Source organism: Pseudorca crassidens, chromosome 14 (assembly GCF_039906515.1).
Source record: "Pseudorca crassidens isolate mPseCra1 chromosome 14, mPseCra1.hap1, whole genome shotgun sequence".
In the NCBI taxonomy this organism is placed as follows: domain Eukaryota; kingdom Metazoa; phylum Chordata; class Mammalia; order Artiodactyla; family Delphinidae; genus Pseudorca; species Pseudorca crassidens.
In genome coordinates, this window is record NC_090309.1 from 72,607,538 (window position 1) to 72,619,833 (window position 12,296).

Genomic DNA, 12,296 nt, shown 5'->3' on the forward strand with positions numbered 1-12,296 from the left:
GAATCTGAGCCTCAGAGAGGTCAAGTAAGTTGCCTCAGGTCACACAGCTAATAAATGGCAGAGCTGGAATCCAAACTAGGTCCATCTGACTGCAAAGCCTGGACTCTAACTACCTTATTATATAGAACAGGGACTCAACAAAGAGGGGTGGTGCTGGATCAGGTGCCACACCTCATCATACAAGTTTTACTTACTTACCCATAAGCAGCATTTAAGTCAGACTCATTGAACTCTAAAATATCATTGATAGGTTCAGACTGCCTGCCCCATCGTTGAATTCATGTCTGAATTAAGGACCATGCTCTCCTGGAATCCTGTCCTCTTTCGGTTTCTAACATGCAATCTGAGTGTTTGGTATTCATTTTTTTTTTTTTTTTTTTTTTTTGGTATTCATTTTATAGGGATTTTTCCCTCAGTGAGGCCCCTGATCATTTTGCTGAGAACTAGCTTTAAAATCCTGCAGTGAGAACTAATGGGATACCATTTTCAAACAGAGCTGGGCAAACTAGGAGAAACAAACAGAAAGAGGGTAATTCTAGTCTTGGAATTTATGAGCTTCCCTATCTAAAAGTTTAAATTTCAGCTTTCTTTTGATCTTCGGGTTTATGGTGAATTTTAAGAGGTTGTTCTTCTGAGACAGTCTTAGGAACTTAATACGCTTTGCTCCTTCCACTGAGAAAGATACCTAGACATCTTGCCCCCCAGCTCTTTCAGGCTCGGGTAAGCTTTGTCTTCTATATAATTCAGTTTGGCTTGAATAGGGGCAGAATCATGGAGAATGAGAACCATAACCACCTCCCCGTTGCCAACAGTGTGATCACAAAACACCCAGCAGTCCTGCCATTGCTGTCCAACAGTAACCCCACAGGGAGTGACACCTGAGAGCCACCGCAGGCAGTGACAGGTCATGGGTAAGCCCTGAGTTTCCTGAAGTGATGTGGGAACAGACAGGTGTCAGCCCTCTGAGGAGGGACCTCCAGGCAGACTTTTTGGTGGCCCCTCTCCTTCCAGCAGACACACACACGATAGATAAATATGTATTAACGGTGGTGAGAGAAGAGAGGCATCATAGAACTGTTTGGCCCTTCTCTTGGGTGTTTAGAAGCCAAGTTCATCCTTAAAAGCTGCACCGCCCTTTACCTCAGCGGTGGACACTTTGGGGAGAGGGGAAGGTCTCCAGGCGTGTTCTTTACCTGTTTCTAATTTGCCCCAGAGGGAACCGCGGCTGCTGCTTTGCTCACTGCCACGTGACTGCCTTTCTCATCTCCTCCACCCCTGTTCTCCTTGTGTGCTCACTTCCACCCCTGGGCCTAACTCCCAGCAGTCTTAACTCTTGTCATGTTAGGCAATTATTTTCAAATCTTGCAACAGGACAGACAGTACAGCGTCAGATAATCCTCTCTCTCCTTTTACTTCCACATTTGATGAGACAGCTGCATTTTCCTAGCAGAGCCACCACCTGCAGCAGCTCAAAATAGTCTGTGGGGGTTTTTTTTTGTTTTTTTTACCTTTTGTTGACGAAAAAAATGTACAAAGTCCATTCTGTATACATCCCAGTTCTCTGTATGTTCACGGTTGCCTCATCTAAATTTCAGACTTGTAGTTCCTTTCTCCCAACATTGTTTTTCTGGGTTTTTTGTTGTTGTTTTTTCCGAACGGGCCTCTGAAAATCGGCAGCAAAGAGGCCAGTTTGTTTAATTTAAATACATTGCAGGAAAATGAAGGTAATTGTCCACACAGGCCATCTGCTACCTGGCAGGTGTCCATGAATCAGAGAGAGAAAAATGGAGACTCAAGTGTCTCCTTCTGTTACCATGATAACGGCTTAGCTCAGAGTTTTCGTTGGGTGTGTGTGTGGAGGGGATGCCGTTAATAGTGCTCTGGCGAGGGCATTAACTCTCAAAATCAGGCTTTTTGCCATAAGCCTCCCTGGGTTTGATTACCTGACGATAATCAAGGAGGTAAAAAAAAATTCATACCTGTTCCATCAGGAAAAAGAAGGGAAGGAAATAGTATTTATGGAGCCCCTCCTGTGTGCCAGGCGCCCTGCTGGGGCTGGCTGAGCACAGCCCAGGACTGTATATCGTCATTTTCCTACTGCAGACAGCACCTCTGCCCCTGCACGGCCACGCTCTCTGCCACAGCATGTGAGTCCCCATCTCCACTCACAGTGTCCTCAAGTCACCTTCTCTGGCGTTCTCTGTACCTGTTTTGGCTCCAATGTTAGACTTGCGCTCAAACAAAAGACTGAGTCGGAATCACCGTATTCTCCCTTCTCACGTTTCTCACTCGTGCTGGAAATTAATTTATGTTGCTATCAAAAATCGTGGTTGGCCTCGGCAGTGAGAAGTCTCACCTGACCCTTGTTCCTTCTGACCGCAGAAACTTGGGATCCCAAAGTGCTTAGGGTTATTCCAGCAGCTTAAGGCCCCTGGAAGACCCAGGTACCCATCTTAGCCTTGCTACTAATTTATTTGTGACCTTGTGGCTTCTCTAGGCCTCCATCTCCTCAGATACAGTAATGAATGTTGGACTAAAACAGAGGCTGTTTTCCTGGGGTCACGAACCCTCTGACATTACAAGCATAACCTCTGAACTCTTTTCTTGGAACACGATACATAGCTTTCTCAGGTTCTCAGAGTCTTTGCTGATTTAGAAGCAGTGAAGGGCCAGCAGAGGAGAGAGCCTCTCAGATTGTAACATTTCTCTAGCTCTGTCTTTCCAGCAGAATTGTTTCCGACTACAAGGGACCTCTGTCCTCAGAGAACCTGAGTTACAGGGCATTTATTGTGTTTAGTTGTTGGTTAGACACGTGACTGGCCTTTGCTGTGTTCAGGCCTTTGTAATAAGTTGTATTTCAACAAGGTCCCACTGTCCTGCTTCAGGAAACTTTAAAACACCAAGGAGCATGTCGTGAAGCTCCCCCAGCTTCTCTAGGCTCGCCCCCCCTCTTCTGGCAGCTGAAACCCAGAGGCACGCGATTCTTTCGGACCCTCGTTGGACAGCTTATCCCCACCCCCCTAGTCCCTCCACCTTTGCTGATTTCTGTGTGAGTCTCAGGTTCCCCATAATCTCTGGGTTCCAGCAGCGATGCTCCCCCCAGCCTCTGACTGTGCTGCTTATTCTAGATGCGTTTGCTCTGAGTGGAGTGCTCAGCAGTCTCGATGGGGAGGGCCTGCCTCTCTGAACGTACAACCCATCTGTGCCTTTGAGACAAGGTGCAGTCGCTCAATGCAGTGCTTCTTCTGCGCCGACTTCAGTGTGTCCATCCGGCACAGACCTGTCAGGTGGGCAGAGGATGAGCAGTCTCTAACCGGGTTATAGGTGACTTGTCGGCGAGCCAGGAGAGCTGCCGTGCGCACTGCAGCACTGCCTTCAGCCGTGTGTGCTCCAGACGCTCCAGTCTGTGCTTATGTAATGAGGAGGACCTTATTTCAAACTGTCTTCCTTGAGACAGCCCGTCCCCTGCATACAGCAGTCTGCTCCCTGCACTTCCCCACCAGCTGCAAGTGCAGGAGACCTGAACAGGCAGCATCTCCGGCGTGGACTCCGCTCGTGAGAAGGGAGAGTTAGGAGTAGAACATGCCTTACCTGACCCTGAGGTGGCCGCTGAGAGCCCTCAGAGGGGGATCCTTCACTGACAGAGTGGTTATGACCAAAGCAAAGCCTTGATCACTCGGCATTTCTGAGATGAGGTAACTTGGTGAAGGTCGTAGAATCATAGCATTTTATATCTGAAAAATGCTTCACAGGTCATCTAGTTCGATGCCGCTCAGTTTGTAAATGAGAAGACTGAACTCCAGAAGAATTCAAATGCATGTCCTGTACAGTCAAAAGAAAACCCCAGGTCTCCAGACTTTAAGGGTGTGCCTCTCCCACGGAACCTCACCGCCTCCTTAGCGTTCACCCGGGCCTGTGGCCAGAGCAAGATCCCCTCTTGGCGCCTGCGGCGGCCCCTCCTCTTCTGAGTCATTGGATTTGCAGCAGAGAATTGTCTCCAGGCCCTGCCATTTACTCATTACAAAGTAAAGCGGTTGAAACTTTCAGCCTCAGGACAGGCTAATGCACTGAGGGACTCAGGCACATTCTCAGATCCGGAAAAATTTTTCTTGATTCTCTATGCTTGCATCGCTTCTCATCCACGGTCCTCTTTCCAAGGTCTTCGGCGTCTCATGCAGGCCTCTGGGCCTGGTCTCATCCCAAAATTCTCCCTCCTGCTCCCTCTCGGTCAAATGCTCTTCAGATGGGACTGATCTAGTAATGCAGGAAGAAAACACTCAAGCTCAGCACGTGAGTTACCTATGGCTGCATAACAACTTACCCCGGAACTTAATGGCTTAGGAGAACAAGCTTAACTCACAGCTTCTGTGGGTCAGGAGTCCAGGCGCTGTTTAGCTGGGTCCTCACAAGCTGAGGGTCAGGGTTTCTCACAAGGTTACAGTCACCTCAACAGATCACGTCGTGTAGGCAGGATTCCTCGTGGGTAGTTGAATTGAGGGCCACAGTTCAATGCTGGCTGATGGCTGGAAGGCACCCTCAGTTCCTTGCCAGGTGGGCCTGTCCACAGGGCAGCTCATAAGACGGCAGCTGGCTTCTTTAGCATGAGCAGGGGCAAGAGTGGGAGAGGGTATGTGTGGACAAGACAGAAGTCATGGTCTTTTATCAGCTGATCTCAGAAGTGACATCCCATTGGCCTGATTCATCAGAAGCAGTCACTACACCCAGCCCACGTTCAAGGGGAGGGGATAACACCAGAGGTGACTGCAGGGAGGGAGGGTGCCACTGCAGGCCTCCTCAGAGGTCTGCCCGCAACAGTTAGTTACCTAGTTAAAGTATTTCACATAAAGCTTTATTGATGACGATAGATTTAGTCCTCCCCGGAGATCATTGCCCGCTCTGGCTACGTTCCCGCTTTCCATTACAGAAGAGAAAGGGTCAGAAACTTGATACACCTCATTGTCATTTAACAAATATTTATTAAGCCATTGCATGTGGTAAGCACAATGGTAAGGAAGATAAATTTGAGGGGTGAGATTACTGCTGTACAGGGTTCTGAGGGAGGTGACAGTGAAGCAGACAGCTGGAAGACCAGCTGGTCAGACACCATAGAGGGGTAGCGCTCCCGGCAGAGTGAACAGCTAGTAGAGGCCTAAAGGTGAGAGAGTGCAGGCCTTTCAGTAGATGGTTGTTGTCGAAACCGCCCAGGAGCAGAGTCAGTTGACCTCTGTTGCACCAACATATGCCTCATTCCAGATCAACCTCATTCCGGATCCTTCAGCTTCGAGCCTGGCTGAAGTACCTGCATATCGATTACCTATGACTTGTGCCTCTCCCGGGGCCTTTGGGATTTACTGCCCCACAAGGATGCCAAACCGGCATTGCTCTGCTGGACCCAGAATGCACATAGGGTTCCTGACAGCTCCATCCTAGCATTGCTTTAATCCAACATGATCCTAAAGCCAAGGGCTGAAGTTTGAGATCCATGGGGAAAATTATGCCTTCCCAGCGGTCTGAGCTTTTCTCTTTCTACTGCTCTGAACAAAGGCAATGTCAGGAGTCTGGTTTCTGTCTTCCTCAGAAGGCATGTCCTGGGCAGTGATCCCAGGAAGGGGGCCTGATTATTTTCAAGCTGATGGTGGGCAGTAGGTTTCATTTCCTGATCCTAGAGATTTAGCCGCATGTGGCTGTCTACCCCTGTCAATCCCTCTTACCTCATTCCCAGTCATTATTTTCCTGTTAAAATATTTGCAGAGGTTCAGCTTCATGTTCTTAAAAAGCAACCTATTTGTTCATCTCCGGTCTTAATGACTGTGACACTCAGTCCTTGGGTGGTGATGCCTGGCTCCAGTCTCACCGAGATTTACTGAGTACTTGCCACATGTTTAATACTGGCTTGGACCGCATAACTGTCCAGATAACTGTCCAGATAACTGTCATACAGTGAAGTGAATTTGAATTTCACAGGCCACATACTTAGGAAAAAAAATTATTTAAGTGGCCTTAATTTCCCTCTTGAGCGCTCACTTTCTGAGATGGGCACTTAGTCTGGGCATTTCTAGGAAAACTCTGAAGCCAGTCATTTCAGAGATTCTTATCCCCCTTCCTGCACCCAAAATGAGTGCTGCACCTTGGGGCCTTTTGCTGGGTGCTGTGGCCTCAGTGGAGGGGTGTCCATAGCTCCAAGTTGACCTGTGCTGAAGCCATCATGTCCTTTGCTTGTTGGCCAGGCCTGGTTCTCGTGGGCAGCACCCTCCATTCGGTGGCTAAGGCATCTGATGAGTTCGTAGACTCCCCCAGCGTCCAAGGTCCACACCTGACCTCACCGAGGCTCTAACTCCTCTGTGATGGACAGACAGCTTTGGGCTCATCACTTCTCACAGTATCAGCCTATGGGAAGCTATTGGCTGCGTGGGGTCCTTCCTTGAGGCTGCCCAGGCAACCCAAGAAACGACCTTTATTCTGTTCCCCTCAGCCCTGGGAAGGCCCAGGAAAGGCCTGGGCATTGCCAGTATCCACCACTTCTGTGATCTCCTACATCCCATACTGTGCTGGCTCAGGACTTTCCTGCAAAGCCACGCCTCTGCATCAGACTTTCTTGCCTTCTCCGTAGATTCTCTCACCTTCTTCCCAGCTTCCTTATCTGGTTTGTATTGGGGCTGGAACTGCTAGGTCTGATTGCTCATAAGCACTTTCCCAACTAGAATGAATTTTATGCTTTATGATTTGTTCCCTCTCCCATAAAAATGGCCAAAAAAGCAGAGGGTGATAATTATAGGGTGAAAGGTGGAGGTTTTTTCCCAAAATACAGTGATTAATATGTGATAATGTTATCTGGACAAAACCGGACTCCTACGGTTTATAAACTAGTCGGGAAGAAAAGATATATACGCTGAAAGACTAAATAATAATAAATGTTTTGTAACCACTGGCAAAATAGAAGAGAATATTTCAAAAGATAGAACATGTTGAATTGTCAACGGAAAATTATTATAAAAGTTAAACCGGGGGCTTCCCTGGTGGCGCAGTGGTTGAGAGTCCGCCTGCCGATGCAGGGGACACGGGTTCGTGCCCTGGTCTGGGAAAATCCCACATGCCGCGGAGCGGCTGGGCCCGTGAGCCATGGCCGCTGAGACTGCGCATCCGGAGCCTGTGCTCCGCAACGGGAGAGGCCACAACAGTGAGAGGCCCATGTACCGCAAAAAAAAAAAAAAGTTAAACCGGGATAAAAACATCAAAAAGAGATTTCGTAGGATTCCATTATATGGATTAACCACATTTTAAGTCATTCACCAGTCAGTAGATTTTGGGGTTATTTCCACTTCGGGCCTATTAAACTAAATGTTGCTAATAAACGTTTGTGTACAGGTTTTGGATGAGCATATGTTTTTATTTCTCTTGGGTACATATCAGGAGTGAAATTGCTGGGTCATATGGTAAGTTTACATTTAACATTTTAAGGAGCTGCCAGACTGTCTTCCAAAGTGGTTGTACCATTTTACAGTCCCATCAGCAGTGTACAAGGCTTTCCCTTTTCCCACATCCTTGTCAGTCTTTTTGATCGTAGCTATTTCAGTCAGTAAGTGGTATCTCTTTGTGATTTCAGTTTTCATTTCCCTGAGTACTCGTGTTGAGCATTTTCCATGTAATTTTTAGCTCATTTGTATATCTTATTTCATGAAACATCTATTCAAAGTCTTTGCCTGTTTTGTAATTGGGTTGCCTGTCTTATTATTCAGTTACAAGAGTTGTTTTATATGTTCTAGACACAGGTTCTTTTTTTATAATTTATTCTATATTTATTTCAGCTTTATTGAAGTATAATTGACATATAAGATTGTAAGATATTTAAAGTATACATTGTAGAGACTTAATAAACCTATACATGGTGAGAGGATTTCCCCATCTAGTTAATTAACATGTCCATCACCTCACATATTTATCTTTTGTGTGTGTGAGAACATTTAAGTTGTTCTCTCGTAGCATATTTCAACTATACAATAGTATATTACCAACTGTAGTCACCATGTAACATTAGATCCTCAGACCTTATGTTTTAGCCGGAAGTTTATACCCTTTTACCAACCTCTCCCCATTCCCCCACCACTCAGCCCCTGGCAGCTACTTTTCTACTCTCAGTTTCTGAGTGTGACTTTTTTTTAGATTCCACATATTGATGATACCATGAAGTGTTTGTCTTTCTTTGTCTGGTTTATTTCACTTACCATAACTAACACAGCAGGATTTCCTTCTTTCTCATGGCTGAATAATATTCTATTGTACATATATACCGTATCTTCTTTATCCATTTATCTGTTGATGGACACTTAGGTTGTTTGCATATCCTAGCTATTGTGAATAATGCTGCAGTGAACAAGTGTATATGGAGTTCAAATATCTCTTCAAGATTCTGTTTTCATTTTCTTTTCTTTTTTTTAATTTATTTGGCTGTGCCAGGTCTTAGTTGTGGCACGCGGGATCTTCGTTGCAGCATGTGGGATCTTTAGTTGTGGGATCTAGTTCCCTGACCAGGGATCAAACCAGGGCCCCCGCGTTGGGAGCATGGAGTCTTAACTGCTGGACCACCAGGGAAGTCCCTGTTTTCATTTTCTTTGGATATATACACAGAAGTGGAATTATTGGATCATATGGTTGTCCTGTTTTTCATTTTTTGAGGAAAAATGCCACTTTGCCTAGTGGCCACACCAGTTTACCTTCTCACCAGTAGTGCACAAAGGTACCCTTTTCTCCATGCCCTCCCCGACACTTTTTTTTTTTTTTCCTCTGGTTGCATTGGGTCTTCGTTGCTGCGTGCGGGCTTTCTCTAGTTACGTCAAGCAGGGGTTGCTCTTCGTTGTGGTGCACGGGCTTCTCATTGCAGTGGCTTCTCTTGTTGCGGCACACAGGCGTCAGTATTTGTGGCATGCAGGCTCAGTGGTTGTGGCACACAGGCTTAGTTGCTCCACGGCATGTGGGATCTTCCCGGACCATGGATCGAACCTGTGTCCCCTGCATTGGCAGGCAGATTCTTAACCACTGCACCACCAGGGAAGTCCCGAGGTGGCTTCTCTTGTTGCGGAGCACAGGCTCTAGGTGCCCGGGCTTCAGTAGTTGTGGCACGTGGCCTCGGTAGTTGTGGCTCGCAGGCTCTAGAGCACAGGCTCAGTAGTTATGGCTCACGGGCTTAGTTGCTCCGTGGCATGTGGGACCTTCCCAGACCAGGGATCAAACCTGTGTCCCCTGCATTGGCAGGCGGATTCTCAACCACTGCACCACAAGGGAAGTCCCTGGACATTTGGGTTTGTTTTCACTTTTTGGCTATTATATATAATGCTGCTATGAACACTTGTGTACAAATTTTTGTATATACATAGATTTTCATTTATCTCTAGTATATACATGTAGGAGTGGAATTGTTGGGTCATATGGTAGTCAGTGTTTAAACTTTTGAGGAACTGCCAAACTGTTTTCTAAAGCAGCTGCACCAGTTTTATATTCCTACCAGCAGTTTATGAGCATTTCGATTTCTCCACATTCTTGTCAACACTTGTTATTATCTGTCTTTTTTATTATAGCCATCTTAGTGGGTGTGAAGTTGTAGCTCATTGTGGTTTTTTGGGTTTTGTGTTTGTTTGTTTTGTTTTTTGGCTGCATTGGGTCTTCGTTGCAGCGTGCAGCCTTTCTCTAGCTGCGGCAAGCAGGAGCTACTCTTCGTTGCAGTACACGGTCATTGCGGTGGCTTCTCTTGTTGCAGAGCACGGGCTCTAGGTGTGTGGGCTTCAGTAGTCATGGCACGCGGGCCCTAGAGTGCGTGGGCTTCAGTAGTTGCAGCGCGTGGTCTCAGTAGTTGTGGCACGCAGGCTCTAGAGCACAGGCTCAGTAGTTGTGGCGCATGGGCTTAGTTGCTCCACGGCATGTGGGATCTTCCTGGACCAGGGATCAAACCTGTGTCCCCTACATTGGCAGGTGGATTCTTAACCACTGCACCACCAGGGAAGTCCCACTCATTATGGTTTTGATTTGCATTTCCCTAATGACCAATAATATTGAGCATCTTTTCATATGCTTATTGGATATTTGCATATCTTCTTTAGAGAAATGACCATTCAGATCCTTTGCCTATTTTTAAATTAGGTTACCTGTCCTTTTATTATTGAGTGTAAGAGATCTTTTTTAAAAAATATTTATTTATTTATTTAGGCTGCACCAGGTCTTAGTTGCGGTACACGGGATATTCCTTGCAGCTTGCGGACTTCTTAGTTGCAGCACGCAGACTCTTAGTTGTGGCATGCATGTGGGATCTAGTTCCCCGACCAGGGATCGAACCCGGGCCCCATGCATTGGGAGCACAAAGTCTTACCCACTGGACCACCAGGGAAGTCCCAAGAGATCTTTATATATTCTTTTTTTTAATCAATTTTTTTATTGAAGTATAGTTGATTTACCATGTTGTGTAGATATTCCTAATATAAGTCCTTTATGAGATATATGATTTGCAAAAATTTTTCCCATCCTCTGAGTTTTTCTCACTTTCTTAAAGGTGTCCTTTAAAAATAGTTCTTAATTTTAATGAAGTCGAATTTATCTGTTTTTCTTTTGTAGTATAGACTTTTTGTGTCATATCTGAAAAGTCGCTGTCTAATCTTTCCCTCTAAGAGTTTTATAATTTTAGTTCTTATATTTGGAATGATCCATTTTAAGTTAGTTTTTGTATATAATGTGAGGTAAGGGTCTAAGTTCATATTTATTTTTATCATGGAAAGATCTCAAAAAGTATGCTAACTTTGCTGTACAGCAGAAATTAAACACAACATTGTAAATTAACTATACTTCAATAACATTTTTTAAAGTATGCTAGATGATAAAAGCAAGTTGCAAAATGATATGTGCAGTATGATACCCGTTCATGCAAAATTTAAAGGCACGAAATATCATATATTATTCATAATTACATATGTACACATAGGTAGAAAGTTTCACACCAAAACCTTTGACGGTGGCTGCCTCTGAAGGGAAGAGAGGAGGGGGCTGGAAAGAATTAGTGGTGAAAGCTGTCTTCAGATTTATCTGCAGTGTTTTTAGGTTGGAATAAATTTGACACAATATTAATTATCAATTTGAGTGGTCTGTTATGTTCCACTTTTAAGCTTTCTGTATTTTTTTAAGTTTCTCAAATTAAAACACACAGACACGAATCAAAGCAAGAACGATGGAGAACAGATCATTTCCGTTTGGTCCGGTGCTCACGCTGGGTGAAGCGTTGAGCTGGGGCTTTGTGCACCCAGCCTGTCAGCCTGTTCGAGGTGGCAGGTTCTGTTTGTACGCGGGGTTTCTGAGCCAGATCCCAAAAGATAATTATCTTCCTTTGAACTCATTTGCACACTTTGGGTTATATTTTCCCAGTTTTGCTTCCAAAGAAAACCCCGCTCTATATGCCACCCTCAGTTGCCCTTCCTCTGAAGAGCAGCAGAGCCCAAATCTCAGCGAGCTCCCTTTAACCGGAGTTTTTAAATTTTATCCCATTGCTCCACGCTTTCTCCAAAACTGAGGCAGAGCCTCACAAGGAAAGTTTGGTTTCCGCTAAATGTGTGTGTCCATTCTCACCTAGTCCCCACGGGATGGCCCACAGAAGACCTCACTGTGTGTGCTTGACGAGTGCAGCACGACGAGTGCAGCATGACGGGCCAGATGACCAGGCTCCTGGGAACAGCCTGCAGCTAGACTCCTGACCCACAAACTCAGGCACGCTCCCTGTGGCCTGGCAGCTGCAGAGGCGCAGAACACGTGTCATTGCCCTTAAAGTAGAAGGGCTTGTTCCAGCATCTCCCGCTGACGAGACGTGCAGCCTGACACAGAGCTCTTCCTCTCTTCATCCTTGTTTTTCTTCTGTAAAATAGATACAAAACAACATGTGCCCCTTCTACTCACAAGTTGTTATGAGGATCAAATGAAATAATGCACCTGAATGTGTTTGCAAACAAAACTCAAAGGTGTTTGTATATTATTTCCCAGCTGTGTGACCCCAGCCCCTCCCAGATCCTCCAACCAGCTACTCTGCTCCATCTGTCCACCTGGAAGGCCCCCCCTCCCTGTGCACACCTCTACCCCTTTCCCTCCCACTTTTAGTCCGTTCTTCAGTGTTCCTGCTGCCTCTTCTCCCTCCTCGCCCTTTGTTCTCTCCCTTTCCTTCCCTTTTCTTCCTCTCACCAGTGCTGGAGGCAGCCTGACTCCTTCCTTTCAAATGTGATCGTGCACTGCATTGCACCACTGAACTGAAGCCCTGGGCTGGCTCAGGTTGA

The 12,296-nt window shown here is 46.0% G+C and overlaps 1 protein-coding gene across 14 annotated transcripts in view; it reads left to right on the forward strand.

Moving 5' to 3' along the window:
- Positions 1 to 12,296, forward strand: part of DTNB (dystrobrevin beta) — a 255,173-nt gene that overhangs the window by 220,186 nt on the left and 22,691 nt on the right. The gene's annotated exons all lie outside the window — the stretch shown is intronic.